This window comes from Protopterus annectens, chromosome 2.part0 (genome assembly GCF_019279795.1).
Source record: "Protopterus annectens isolate FY-2018-M chromosome 2.part0, PAN1.0, whole genome shotgun sequence".
Lineage (NCBI taxonomy): Eukaryota > Metazoa > Chordata > Ceratodontiformes > Protopteridae > Protopterus > Protopterus annectens.
Genome location: NC_056728.1, coordinates 948,291,967 through 948,306,626, shown reverse-complemented (window position 1 = coordinate 948,306,626; position 14,660 = coordinate 948,291,967).

Here is a 14,660-nt window from a genome sequence, read left to right as displayed (position 1 = left end):
ACCTTTTTTTTTTTTTGGGGGGGGGACCCCTTTTGCCCCCCCCTTTTTTTTATTTTTTTAAAAGGTTGGATTTTTAATTTTTTTTGGGGGTAATTTTTCCATTTTTCCCCATTTTTAAAATTTTCTTTTTTGAAAACTCATGGACCATTATATTTGGAAACAATATCTCAAGATGATCACACTGAGAGCTGGCAAGATCAAGGTCAACAACAGTGTAAAAACATTGAACACTGAAACTCACTAAGGATACATACCCAGAAAGAAGCACTGCTATAAGTCTTATAGGGGGTTATGTGCGTCTGATAAACATTGTGGTCCTCCATCCTGTCCGCTCTTAATTCAGTAGTCTTAAGGATTTTTTTTTCTTAATTTGACGGTGTATGACTATTCAACAGTAAACTAATGATGTCTAGGCAATGCAGGCTCTCCACCTACCTGATAAGGAATAGAGAGCTCTGGCCAGGCAAAGGAAGCGGGCCTTTGTACCCCCATGCTGTGCCACCTCACAGAAGATTCCTGGCACATTTTGGAATGTTTAACTACAGTATGATCATAATTTATTATTCATTACTAATGGCATTCAAAATTTGTACACAGTTCTTCCCTTTGAGATCGGGATGGGCTTGTTTTTAGAAGTTTAGGTCTGGTAATAAAACCATTAGATTAATTGAGCAATTTATGGAGGATGTTTTGAAATTTATTTCTGTTTTGAAAGTGAGCTTTACCATTAGATAAAAGGTGTGGCAATGGATGCAGTCTCAGCCCCATTCTCTACTATGTTGTGACAATGGGAACACTCTGGTTTTTGAATCTCCTTATATGAGTTTTTATTAAGTTATATCTATGATATATAGATAATATTTTTGTTATGGACAGGTAGTTAGGATTTATTTAGTGAATTTGTAGCGTCCATAAATTTCTTAAAATTTGTTTGCGGAATGTTATAGTAGTATTAACTTTTTGGATGTTAACGTTTTATAAAAAGTTGAAGTTAAGAATGCATTTTCTTCCATTATTTATATAAAAGAACTTTTTCTAATTATTTGCATTTTGCTAGTAACCAGCACAACTAACAGAATTAAAATATAATATAGGGTCAAATGGTAAAGACTGTCTATTTGAAAAAGTGATTTATAATATTTTTGAGATTGGATTATTATTTAAAAAAACATTTTTATTGATGGAGGCTGTCCTTTAAAATTAGTAGATGTCATGAAGAAATTCAAACATGTAGAAGCAATGATTTGCCCTTTTTCTTGAGTAATAGTCAACCAATTAATGATAAGTTGAAGTCTAATATTAAAAATTATTTTATAGGTTTGTTTATTCTAGTTTGCAGTACAATACCACATGTATTGTCCGTAATATATTTAGAAAAAATGGAAATCAATTATTAATTTAGATGAGATCACTTCAGAAATTGGATTAACAATCTGATAAGTTTTGTGTAGAAAAAAGGCTGTAATATCAGGTCCTTGTATGAAAAATCAAAGCTGGGCAGTAGCTATCTATATAGCACACAAGAAAGACCGATGTCTGTGTAGTGCATGTAGATATTGGGGATATGTTTGTATCTGCAACTGGGATGTTTTCCAAGAACCAAGCTTAGATGTAAAAGCAAAAAAGTTTATTTAATAAAATTGTTGTCGGTAAGCGCTTTCACATTTGCTTCCTCAGACCGTTAACATTCAAAAAACTAGTCTGTCTCTTTTATAGTAGTCATGTGTTTCATCTTATAAAGCTTTAAAGTGATACAAACCAAAATATTGAAAGTTTCATTAAGGAAGGTTCAGTGTCATAACATTTCTATATTAGATAGAGTAAATTCATGTCTATATAGAATTTGCTAGGTACACATCATTCAATACTTTCTAAAACATACTAATATATAAAATATTTGTTGCTAGAAAAGCATATCTAAATAATAATAATTACTACAGCATTTGGAAACATTAACTATTGCATGAAGCTCAATAAATAAAATATTTAAGTAAAATTTGTCCAGTATGTACTATAGATGCATTAAACTGTTATTCTTCGTATACCATTCATGTATAAAACTATCAAAAACATTAAGTATGCTAATCATACAAAACAATATTCACAAAACTAGTAGACGTCGCTAATAGTCAAGAACACAAGTTAAAAAAGTCAGCAATTGACAAATTACGTACATTTATAACAAATATCTTTAAAATACTTCAAAGGCATTTACAAAGGCCTATCATTATATATTTACACTAAAACCTAACTAAACATAGATATACAGGTTGTTAATATTGTAAATAGTGCTTATTTAAGGCGTCTGGCTCTTAACACTGGTCTTCCAATGTAAGTCAGTTTCATTAAGGCCACTGCCTTTGTCTGCTCTAAGGCGAATCATCCAATTAACTTCTACCAATATTAAGACAAAGTAGTAACACTACTGAGAGAGTAGAAGTTGATTGGAAGTATTTTAAAGATATTTGTTATAAATGTACTTAAATATTTTATTTATTGAGCTTCATGCAATAGTTAATGCTGCTTCCAAATGCTGTAGTAATTATTATTATTTAGATATGCTTTTCTAGCAACAACGAACTTTTGGTTATTGGGGATATGTTTAATGATGTTCCCTGTACTACTATTTTCACTTATCCTAGGTCTGTTACATGCCCTTGTTTCTGAAATTGTAAAACAAAAGGGGTTGGTTGTTTGGTTAGTTTATCTTGCTAGTCATTATATGTGGGAAAATTGCAAAGAATATATGAACACATATATGACATTAAAAATCATGTAGTAACTAATGCCTTCTGTAAACATTTTAATAAAGTTTTATATTTTGTTGTGGATAAGATTTACGTGTCTTCCAGGAGTGGTTGCTGGGAAGATTTGTTAGAAAGTCGCAGTGGCAATTATAAAATGTAGCTACCCCCCCCCCCCTCTGTTTAAATGAGTATATGTTTGTTAATAGTGTTTTTAGATAAAGAGCTGCTAGGGTGTGCTGGTTCTTACATTGCAAAAATTTCTAACAATTTTAAATGTAAGCATGATTATGTATCCTTATAAGCCGGAATTTGTATTATGACCATCAGCACTTAAATTCAATTGACTTCAAATCAATTCAGTCGTGACACCACATTTGCATATCTAAGTTATGTATGAAAGTGTTTGAGTTATTTTGGCTCTGATGTCTGTTTATGGTGAAGACGAAAGTGGTGCTTAACCTATTTTAATAATATGTTTTGGTGGTTTTATCCTTATGGGCTTGTATTTTTGTGTGTGTGATGATATTTTTGGTGTCCCTACCTTAAATATGCAGGACCATTGTGGATAGGTTTGGTTTGTTACTTTCTTAAAATAAGAGATGATAAAAGCTTTCACACACAATGCTTCCATGGTTATTAAATTATCTGAAGTTGATTAGCATCTCCAGGGCATGAGAAAGAGCAAAGCCTTTTTGGCTGCAAATGGTCCGTTTGCATTTCCTCCAGTTCCTTTCTCTTTCTAGAACTCGGAGAAACCAGAGAACAGTCCCCCCAAGTACAGAGCAACAACATGCTGAATTTCCTCCGTTCATTCCTGATAACTACATCACTGGTCCCAGGGTCATGGGATCACAGTGTTCCCAGATACAGTGAAGATCCTGTAGCTCATGTAATGGTGATTTCAGCTTTCTTGATGTCTCTCTTAACTATCACTCCCCCCACCCTCAGAGGCAGATTAAAAATCTACCTTCACCTGCTTCAGTGCTTCAAAATATTCAGAAAAGGGTGCATAAGGAAGACCATCTCTATAAATGCTGCTTATCATTCAATTTCAAACCAGTGTTCACCTTTTATCACTGCCAGCTGTGCCACCCTGCCCAAATATGCAGGCAAGCTGGAAGTATAACAGCTTTCATAAAAAAAAAAAAAAAAAAAAAAAAAGCATCCAGATGTCCCAGCAGACATAAGAGGAAAATAATTTTATTCCGGAGTCTTTTTGGTGCTCTGGAAAATGCAGGATGTTAGGCACATACTAGATCATAGTTCCAAATGAGTCTTTCAGATGAAGCATTTAGCTGGACCAACCTCTGTATTTTTACACGATAGGATGTTCTTCAATCCTCCAGCAGTTTTCCATAGAAATGGTAACATCCAGGAGAATTCCTTGTTTCAGCGTGGGGACAACCAGAATTTGTTCTAGTCCATGACATTTGTCCTTACTTCAACTTCCCAGATGTAAAAAGGCATGGCAACAGTGATGGCGTATCGCCGTCTGAGAGGTGTCAACATTTTCTCTTATGGTAATCTAGCTGCTATATTGCCCATCATAAGAGAGAGTCTGATTCATCACATGGATTTATTACTTCACCTGTTCCCTTGGCAGGGGACAAACAGTTAAGTAAAGCTCAGTTCAGTCTCATTCAGGACATCTTGTCACAGACGTTATGATCCGTTCGAAAATTGTGCACATTTTAATTCGGGACAGGGTAGGGAATTTCCTGTAGTCATTTCTCCCTACTTTTTAATTGAGTCTACAAAGGGCATCTGTCTTAGAGTTCTGAGATTAACTCCAGGAAGAGCATTTTGTAGCATCTTCGTCAGACTGCATCTAGCCGTCCTAGAATGACATCCCTCCCTAATCTCTGAGAACAGCTTCTTTTTTCTTTTTTTACTTTTGGCACATCCATGAAGCAGAGCCAAACAACATTATGGCACTTTAAACCCAAGAAATAGTCAGGGTCTCTAATGCATGTCATGAAATATATATGTGTACAGGGTTTTTATGTGTATATAATTTTAATTTTTGTGTATATATATATATATATATATATATATATATATATATATATATATGTGTATGTGTATATATATGTATATATAATGTGTATGTGTATATATATGTATATATAATTGTATGTTTTATATAAATTTAAATTTTTATATATAATTTATGTGTATATATATTATATAAAGTGTTGTTATATATATATATATATATATATATATATATTATATTTTTATTATATATATTAAAAAAAATGTTTTTAATATTATATAAATATTATATGAAATAAAATAATAAAAATAATTGTTGTAAATATTTTATTTTATATATATATATTATATATTATATATTTTATTTTTTATATTATATATATATAAATTATATATAATTTATATATATTTTATTAAAATATAAATATTATATATTATATATTTTATATTTTATATATATTATATATATATTAATTATTATATATATATTATGAGAAAAATTTTAAAGAGGAAAAAATATAATATATTTATAATTTTATTTTTGGGGTTTATATTATATATAAATAAATTTTGTAATATATATAAATAAAAAAAAAAAATAAATGGAGGATGAAAAAAAAAAAAAGTTAGAAAAAAAGAAAAAAAAAAATTGAAAAAATTTAAATTTTTTAAATTTTTAAAAAAACAGTAAAATTAAAGAAAAAAGAGAATAAAAGGAGAAAAATAAATAAAATAAAAAAAAAAAATTATAAATATAAATTAAAAAAAAAAGAATTTGGAAAAAAAAAAAAAAAAAAAAGGGAAAAAAGAAAAAAAAAAAGGGAAAAAAAAAAAAACAAAAAAAATTTTTAGAAAAATAAAATTAAAAAATTAAAAATTTTATATATATATATATAATAAAAAAAAAAAAAAAAAAAAAAAGGGAAATATATATATATAAAAAAAGAGAAAAAATATATAAAAAATTTTTTAAAAAAATTATTATTATATATATTTATATATATATATATTATTATATAAAAAATTTTTGTAAAAATATATATATATATAAAAATTTAAAAATATATATATATATATTTGTAAAAAAAAAATTTTTTAATATATGAGTATTATATAATATAAAATTATATATATATATATTATATATATATATATAATATTTTATTATTTATTATTATATATATATAATATATTTGGGGAAATATATATTTATATATAATATAAATTTTTTAAAAATTTTTAAAATATAAAAAAAATAAAAAATAAACTTTTAAAAAAATAAAAAAAAAAAAAAAAAACAAAAAAAAAAAAAAAAAAATTTTATAATTAAAAAAAATTTTAAAAATTTAAATTAAAAGGAAAAAAGGGGAAAAATTTTTTTTGAAAAAAAAAAGGGGGGTTTTTTAAAAAAAAGGGGGAATAAAAAAAAAAGTAAAATTAAAATATTTTAAAAATTTTAAAAAAATGTATAAAAAATTTTTAGAATAAAATTTTTAAAAAAAAGAAAAAAAAAATTTTTAAAATAAATTTTTTTTTAAAATTTTTAAAAAAAAAAATAAATTTAATTTTTTTTTTTTTTTTTTTTTATTTTTTTTTTTTTTTTTTTTTTTTTTGGGTTAAATTAAAAAGTTTTTGTTAAAAAAAAAAGAAAAATTTTAAAAATAAAAAAAAAAAAATGAAAAAGAAAAAAAAAAAGTTTAAAAAAAAAAATTTTTAGAAAATAAAAAGAAAATTAAAAAAATTTTATAAAATATTATTAAAAATTTATTATAAATGATAAAAGAATAAAAATTTTTTTAAAAAAATTTTAAATTAAAATTTTAAATAAATTAAAATAAAATTTAAAAATTAATTAAATTTTTTGTTTAAATTTTTAAAAATTTTTTATTTTTTTGTTTTTTTTTTTTGAGAAATTTTTTTTTTTTTAAAATTTTTTAATTTGTTTTTAAAAAAATTTATTTAAATTTTGTTTTTTTAAATTTTAAAAATTTTTAAAGAATTGAAAATTTTTAAATTTTTTTTGTAAAAATTAATTTTAATATTAAAATTTTTAAAAAAAAAATTTTTAAAATTATTTTTAAAAAAAAAAAATTTTTTTAATATTTTTTAAAATTTAAAGTAATTTTTTAAATTATTTTAATTTTTTTAAAAAAAAAAAATTTTTAGTTTTTTTTTTTGGAAAATTTTGAAAAATTTTTAAAAAATTTTAAAGAATGGGGTTTTGTGGTTTATTAAAAAATTTAAAAAAAATTTTAAAATATTTTGTGTTTTTTTAAATTTTTAAAAAAATTTTTTTATAAAATTTATAATTTTTTTAAAAAATTTTTTTTCAAATTAAAATTTAAAAATTTTAAAAAAAATTTTTTAAAATTTTTAAATTATTTTTTTTCCAAAAAAATTTTTAAAAATTTTTAATATAAAAATTAAATTTTAATTTTTAAATTCCATCGTGATCTTTTCCATGAGGCTGATCTCTTATGCAGCTGATGGAGTGAACAGGGCAGCGGGTACAGGAGTTTCCCTTAGGAGACGCTCCTGGATGCACTTATGTAATTTTGCAGAGGAGGAGCAGCTAGTGGTAGACGTTGCCCTAGAGGCAGGGGGTGTTTGCAAAACCAGGGAGGCCGTGATTCGTTTCAAGGCCATCTCTATCAGCGCTCCCGATGTGGGACCAGGCTGCACTTATCTGGATCCAGTCGAGGGTTGCCTATCTTTGTATCCGGAAGCCACAATCCCAAGAAAATCCTGGATGTTCCACTTAATCACAGGGATCAAGCTACTGTAGAAGTGCAAAAGTTGCTTGCAAAGAGTCATCCAAACCACCCCCGCAGACCAGATAGGATTCGGAACTTACTCCAGATTCTTTTTAGTGCCAAAACATACAGGGGACTGGAGGCCCATCTTGGACCTTAGCAAACTAAATGAATCTGTAAAGGCCAAGTTCTGGATGGTGACACTGCAGTCTATACTCCCTCTGTTAGGGAAAGACAATTGGATGTGCTCCATAGACCTCCAAGATGCGTACTACCATATAAAAATGGATAGAGCATCAAGGAGTCACTTACGCTTCCGTCTGGGAGCCAGTCACTACCAATTTCATGTTCCGTCCTTTGGTCTCACCACAGCACCCAGGGTGTTCACCAAATGTTTGGCAGTAGTGACAGCTCACCTGAGACGTCTGGTATTCCAAGTGTTTCTGTACCTGGATGACTGGCTCCTGACCGCCATCACCAACCATCTACTCCTACAAACCAGAAATTCCACCATCCAGCTTTGTTCTCAGCTAGGGATTACAATAAATTGGGAAAAGTCTGCCTTGTAGCCCTCTCAATTTGTGACTCTTATAGGCGCAGAAATGCACAGTCGCCATGTAAGCTCGTCTACTTGCAGAAAGATTTCAAAACCTCAGACAACAAATTCTCAGTCTACTTCCTCTACAGAAAGTCAAGGCAAAGACTGTGCTGAAACTCTTGGGGACCATGGCCTCTGCCATAACATTAGTCCCTCTAGCAAGATTACATATGCAAATTCTCCAGTGGCGTCTATCTTCGCAATGGACTTTTCAACAACTGCTTCTATCTCACCATATCATCATAAGAGTCTTGCAAATAGGACCTTCATTGGTGGATTCCACCCGACCAGCTGACAACAGGCACTCCATTCCTTCCTTGCCAACCTGTTGCTACTGTGACCACGGATGCCTCACAGATAGGGTGGGAGGGGCATTATCTAGGCAGGACTGTCCAAGGCATCTGGCATGATCAAGAGGCTCACCTGCATATCAATGTCCAAGAAATTATAGAGCAGTGCTTCTAGCGTTGCAAGCACTTCACAAATTTCTTCCTCTAGGGGTAATAACAATCCAATCAGACAACATGTCAGTGGTATGGTATCTCAGCAAGCAAGGAGGAACTAGATCTTGCCCCCTTTGTCGAGAGGCCCTTTGTGTATGGAAGTGGGCAATTTCTTCCCAATGCTTTCTAGTGGCATAGCATATCCCGGGGGCAACCAATGTGATAGCCGACAAGCTCAGCAGGGCAATCTTGATGCCTCACGAGTGGTCTTTTGAATCGGGGAATAGATCTTCCGCAAATGGGGACAGCCTTGCTGAGATCTCTTTGCCAGTCTGATCAACTCCAAATGCAGCAGCTACTTCTCTCTTATCCCCCCTCCAGGGGAGTCACCGAGAGATGCACTTGTTCACGACTGGCCCCTGGGACTCCTTTATGCTTTCCCTCCCTTTCCTCTCATATCCAAAGTGATTCAGAAAGCAAAGTTATTGGCAAGCAAAATGATTCTCATCACTCCTTACTGGCCTCGTTAGATTTGGTTCCTCTTTCTCGGGCCTCCTCTACTAGACAATCCATGGACTCTGGACCCAGTGCCAGACCTCTTGACACAAGTCAGGCCCCCTTCACCCCTGCCTCTACACCCTCAATTTGACAGCATGGCTGCTCCAATTCCATCCCTAGTTAGGCTTCATGATTTTTCACCTGCTGTGACCCACATCCTTACGTCTTTGCATAAACCTTCCACTAGGAAATTATACACTAGCAAATGGAGAAGGTTTTCTATCTGGGCTAAAGAAAGTAATGTCGATCCTTACACTGCATCCATCCATATGGTTTTAGAATTTTTGTCTGAACTTTTCCATCGGGGATTTGCTGCTGCCACAATTAAGGTCCAATTGGCAGTGATATCTAATTTTCATTTGGGACAACATGAATCTAACCTGATGTCTCACAGATTGTGTAAAACCTTCCTTAAAGGTGTTACTTTGCTGAGACCTCCCTTTCAGGAACCGGTATCCCCCTGGGATCTAAACTTTGATCTGTCTAACTTCACCGCCCTTTGAACCCGCACATTCGTGCCTGTTGAAGTTTGTCTTGGAAGACCTTGTTTCTAGTAGCCATCACATCAGCTAGACTAGTATCGGAGTTGCAAGCACGGTCTATTAAGCCTCCTTATTTGATTTTCCACAAAGACAGAGTTTTCCTCTGTACAAATCCTTCCTTTATCCCTAAAGTTTGCTCTCTCACTAATTTGAGCCAAACCATAGAAGGATTAGGAAAAAACAAACGCAGGTAATTCTAACACTGCAGAATACAAATTCCATCAACTGGATGTTCACAGGCAGTTATGGTTCTAACTTCACAGTACTAAGGAACTCAGTCAGACCAATTGTTTGTATCCTTTTCTGAAACTAGAATAGGTCTGCCAGTCTCTAAAGTGACCCTATTGAATTGGATTTCGAACTGTATTTCCTTCATTTGCTCCTCCAATGGAAAAACACTACCGTTCAAGATTATTAAGGTTCATTCTAAATGATCCCAGTCTACATCTGCTGCCTTCCAAGCCAGAGTTCCAGTTGACAGTATCTGTGCAGCAGCTACTTGGGCTACCCCTCATACCTTTATTACTCATTGCAAATTGGACCTGACCTCAAGGGGTAGAGCCTCCTTTGGTTCCACGGTACTCAGGAGTATTTTCCCGTGAGCCACCCAAGATTAAGGTGCTAGGGACGCTGCCCCATATGTAAGAATGAAGGTGAGGTAGGACTACAGAACATAAAGAAGTTATGTACTCACCATAATGTTTCATGTTTGTAGTCCATCTCTCCCTTCATTCTTAAGAGCCCACCCACACCTACCCCCATCTTGGAAGGATCTGGAGACATGATGGTCTTAGCTTGGTAGGGTGGAGACCTTTTATTATTATTCTTTCTGGATAACCTTAGTTTTGTCTTTCTATAGTTTAGCAGCAAACAAGATCTGGGGATTGTACTACTGCACTATGGGATACCTACCTAGCCACGAGCCAAATAAGAGACTGAGCTTTGTAATAGGCCGTGTTTGAGCCGAAGATTGGCTCTGAACCCATATGTAAGAATGACTGGCGAGATGGACTACAAACATGGAACGTTATGGTGAGTACGTAACATCTTTTTTTTTTTTTTTTATTTAGAGGTTTTAGTTTGATAGCTTATTTATCCATTTGTGCATTGGTCTTGAGAAGCTTGCAGTGTTCTTCCTCCCTGCTTATCACTACATAGCTGCTGTCCATCACTAGGTATTGGACCATTATTTGGGGGATTCATAGAATTCATAGATTAGTACTAAGCTAACTGCCCTCGCGAGCCATTTTAAGCTTAGCCAATTATCCCTTGTGAGATTCAAACCCTGCACCTTGTGTTTGTAAGGCTTAACAATTAACCTTAACAATTAGGCCACCCTCCCAACCCTATGTAATGTTTCTGGGAGATGTCCTGGTCACAGCAGGCTGTTTTCAAGTGTTTAAGTGGTTTTGATGATGCATTTGCCCAGGGATGATCTTTGTTAGACTCCAGTGAAAATTGTTTCTTTGAACTGCTTTGGTGCAGATTCAGATCCGTAGTTAATCAGACTGCAGCTGTTTTTGACCTTTATTCTTTTTGACATGTTTTGTATAAAAGAAATCTTGAAGCAGGAACTTGAGGGCTAGTGGGTCTTTCCTGTTTTTCAAAGCTCAGGCAAATGAAAACATGTGACATTTTTGTACAGGGAAGTTACACAATTTGAACCATATAACAGTAAAGTCAGTGCAAGTTTAGAATGTTTAACGGTGGAACAGGTTAGGCAAGTTACCAAAGGTGAACTTTCAATGGAATATATTTTGCTCTTTGTATTTATTCATTGGTTAATGGTTCTTCATATTTAGTTTTGCTTCTTAGCAGTTTAAGTGAACTGTTCCAAAGACCACTTTTCAGATAAAACCGGAGCCATATTTCTACTAAAAAAAAAAAAAAATGGTTTATATGAAAAATAGTGGTGTCGATTACATTGCAATAGAGCAATGCAGCAACCTTGCTATAACAAGCTTGTTGTAAAGTAATGCATTGTTTGTTTACTTTCTACAGAGGCAATTAACTTTGGAGTGTGTCACAGTAATAGCCAAAAACAAAGATATTAATTGCATTGCATAGTATGGTTAATAAGTGAAATAAGTAAAGATGGCTTCAGAAGTATTTTTCCAAAATGAGTTAAGAGGTAAAGGCTGGAAGGACATGGCCATGAGGAAACCTAGATGTGAGCAAAGACAATTGTGTGAGGTGAGGGAGGTTTGATGAAGACATCAGGGAAAATGTGAGTGCAAGTGGATGAAAAGAGAAAAAAACTGAAGGAAAAGTGAGGGATGGTAAAGAAAGTAGCAGTTTTTTTTGCTTGTATGTAGTATTTGGCGGATTTTTATTTGATTTTTGGAATGAGCCGTAATGTGAGGTGCAGTTTGCAATCTTTACAAGTTCTGTGCCTGTTACAGATGTATTGTGCTTTATAAAAGAGGAGTGCAGTCTTGTGTGTACAGCAACCTCCTCGCACCTTGCAACCTGAGTGACTTATGGAAGGGAAATGTAGATATCTTTCCTGGCAAAGATGGGCAAGAAGCAGATGGCTTTAGTATAGCCCTATTCTGTTGCATCTTGGAGGCTGCTTTTCAAAGTCGAATACTAGGATACAAAGATCTTAAAGAGTTTGCTGGGGAAATATTTTTGGTCTATTCAGCGTATAGAACGTGCTAGCTTGATGGCAGTTACCTAAAGAAGGACAAAAATGTACATGATAAAATGTAACCCATGCACAGTTGTAAAAAAGGTGACTTTATTAGTAATTTCACATTGTCAAGAAGCAGATTGAAGCTTAGTGTTTTTGTGTACGTATTTTTTTTTTTTACATTACAATTTTACAATGCTTGTTGCAGTGTATATAATTAAAACAGATTTGTAAAATTATTCTGTATAAATCCAAGGAATTTTATATTTTTCTGTCTTCTTTTACATTTTCAATTTCCTGTTTTTCCTCATATTTTCTGTTTCCTGTTACCCACTATCTTGTTTCGCTGGCATCCTGCATGGAAAATCCTTTTAAGTAGATGGCCTTACTTTTGGTTTGTGGGAGGGAGACAGAAAAAAAAACTGAAGGCGCTATACTATTGTAGTGCTCCTTCCTTTTATATATGTAGCTTCTTGTGCTTTTTCTGGTAACTTGCATTTGACTTCTTATCCCATCAATAACATTTTTTACAATGTTTTAATTCCAGAAGGTGTTCTCTGAAGTTCTGAAACTTGTATTTGTTTTAAGCTGAATTCTCTCTTCTGTCATCTGTACTATGTCAGTTTTGCATTCTAGCAGTGTTACTGTCTGAACTCAGCTGATTCCTTGATTATATATGCTGCATGAGTTAATAAATGCGCATATTTAGTCACTGGGTTCCTAAAACTGTTTGCTTAGGAGAACACTGTGGGTGTTTCTTGTTGTAAAACTGAAAAAAAAAAAACTAGTAGATCCAACAAGTGCTGTTTCTGGAGCAAGAGTGACCTAGCAATCATGTCAGTTTCAAAGTAATACTGTTACATGATTGGCTGTTTTAGAATTAATAACATTTTGCTATTAACCAATATGTAGGAGTATTTGCATGAATAATTGCTTATAATATAAACTAGCTTTTCTGACTTACTTTTTCTGGAAAGACCTCATTGTCTAATTTGCATAACTGAATTGCCCTTAACTACCCTGAGTGCAGAATTGACACTTGCATGCATCTGATTAGCGCAAGCAACGCTTCCTTCACTCTGTAACACACACACACACACACACACACACACACACATGCACGCAGTCCTCTTACTGTCCCTGACTTTGCATAATGCTCCTAATGTCCCTTTTTATTGTTTAGTTCCAGCCTTCGTAAATCACGGGTCCTTACAATCAGTAAATAAATCCATACATTAGAATTTAACTTTCCGTAGTGTGATTACAGTGGATAGTGATGCTAGAGCTGTTAATAACTTTTTAATTGACTGCCAATAATAGTTTAATTATTCTCCTTGGTATTGTATGATCCTCCATGCTTTGTACTAAAGCCTTCCCCTACGCAGACATCATCCTGTTGTTGCCACCAATGGGTTCCCTTGTTGCTGGTGGACTGTTGCAAGCATTGAATCATGCCAGACATTATAGTTTCATACTTCTTACTATGTAAATTAACCCTGGTTAATACTAACTGCTAAGTTAGTGTGTTAATGCTGCTACTTTCTGTAGTGAGTTAATGGTTCAAAGCCTAAAACTCTACCTTTTATTTTACATACTTTTTTGTTTAACAAAAAGAAACCTGCTGGGGTAATAGTAGAGAGGAGTAATATCCCCTGTATGATGAGTGTGTACAAGGTTTTAATTTTTAGTGCCTTCAGGGCATGCTATATAGAGTATCCCTGGTGTCGTGTGTTCTACCCCCTACCTACGTTGTCATTCTTTTGTGTGTTTAAGTGCTTTTCAATCATAACATGCAGAGTATTCCTGATGTCTAGTGTCCCACACCCTCTACTGATCACGTCTTCTGTATTCTTTTTTCTCTTCATTCCTTTTGGGCACAATGTTTTCTGAGTATCCCTGGAGTCTAGTGTTTCTGTCTCATTCCCAGTATTGCAGGATTTGTTCATTAGTTTAGGAGAGTATGGAGGTGTGACAGCAATTCACGAACACACAAGCAATCGCACTGAAATGAACAGACTGCCCCCAACCTGATTTGATTAGTTGCACTCACCCATTCACAGACATGCACACACCTGTATCCTACATATCCTGTAACTAATCCGTATACTGTAACCTCCCAGGCAGACAAACTCAGTTACACTCGTACCTGCAGCCCCGCACATACATACATGTGCTTACCCACCCCAGCACTACATCTGTTCAAAACTCTCCGGTGCTCATCTCTACCCCAGTAGTGAACATAAGCTTTTAGCCGTGTGGATTTACACAGTAGAGCAATTCTCTGAATCATTTGGCCAGGCAGTCTGTGGGGGAGAGCACATGGTTAATCAGCGTATGCTTCTTTCCTGAAATACCTGATGAGCATTTAGCATGGCTACAGAGACCACCTACC